General features: G+C 39.1%; 1 long non-coding RNA gene across 1 annotated transcript in view; it reads left to right on the forward strand.

Annotated features, from left to right (window-relative positions):
- The window catches only part of LOC130239004 (uncharacterized), a 12,231-nt gene extending 11,932 nt beyond the window's left edge, over positions 1-299 (forward strand). Inside the window, exons 2-3 of the long non-coding RNA XR_008838666.1 lie at positions 22-152; positions 276-299. This is a non-coding gene — a long non-coding RNA (uncharacterized LOC130239004). The remainder of the gene's footprint in view (positions 1-21; positions 153-275) is intronic.
- Positions 300-535: the final 236 nt, after the last annotated feature.

Here is a 535-nt window from a genome sequence, read left to right on the forward strand (position 1 = left end):
TGTTTGTTCTATTCCCTGCAGCAGCATGGAGGCTTTGAAGTTTTCTAGTAACACCATGCAAGTAAGTTTTGTGTGCCAGCGCTGCAATCAGCCTCTGAAGCTCGACACATCCTTCAACGTTTTGGACAGAATGACTATACACGAGCTCACTGGTATGACCATTCAGCACTACACCTCTTCAAACTTATCTCTATGTAGCCAGAGAAAGTTTAAGTTATCCCTTTAAGAAATAGATTGTCTTTGACTTTTCCTTTTTTTTTTTTTATTTTATACAGCTCCATTAGTGATGGTAACAGCCATAAACAGCAAGACAGTGGTGAGAGCAGCAGCTTCCCTGAGGTGAATACACCACATACACACTTTCTTGTTATCTTTATGGCTCTCAAATACATTTACAATTTGTCATTCAGAAGACGCTTTTGTCCAAAGCGACTTACAATTATGTATTCAGTGATTTAACAAGCAGAGGCAATACATGAAGAGTTAGGGTGAGTGTTTTAGAGAGAGAAGAGTGTTTCTACATCTGGCTTGTTAA

Source organism: Danio aesculapii, chromosome 12 (assembly GCF_903798145.1).
Source record: "Danio aesculapii chromosome 12, fDanAes4.1, whole genome shotgun sequence".
Classification (NCBI taxonomy): Eukaryota; Metazoa; Chordata; class Actinopteri; order Cypriniformes; family Danionidae; genus Danio; species Danio aesculapii.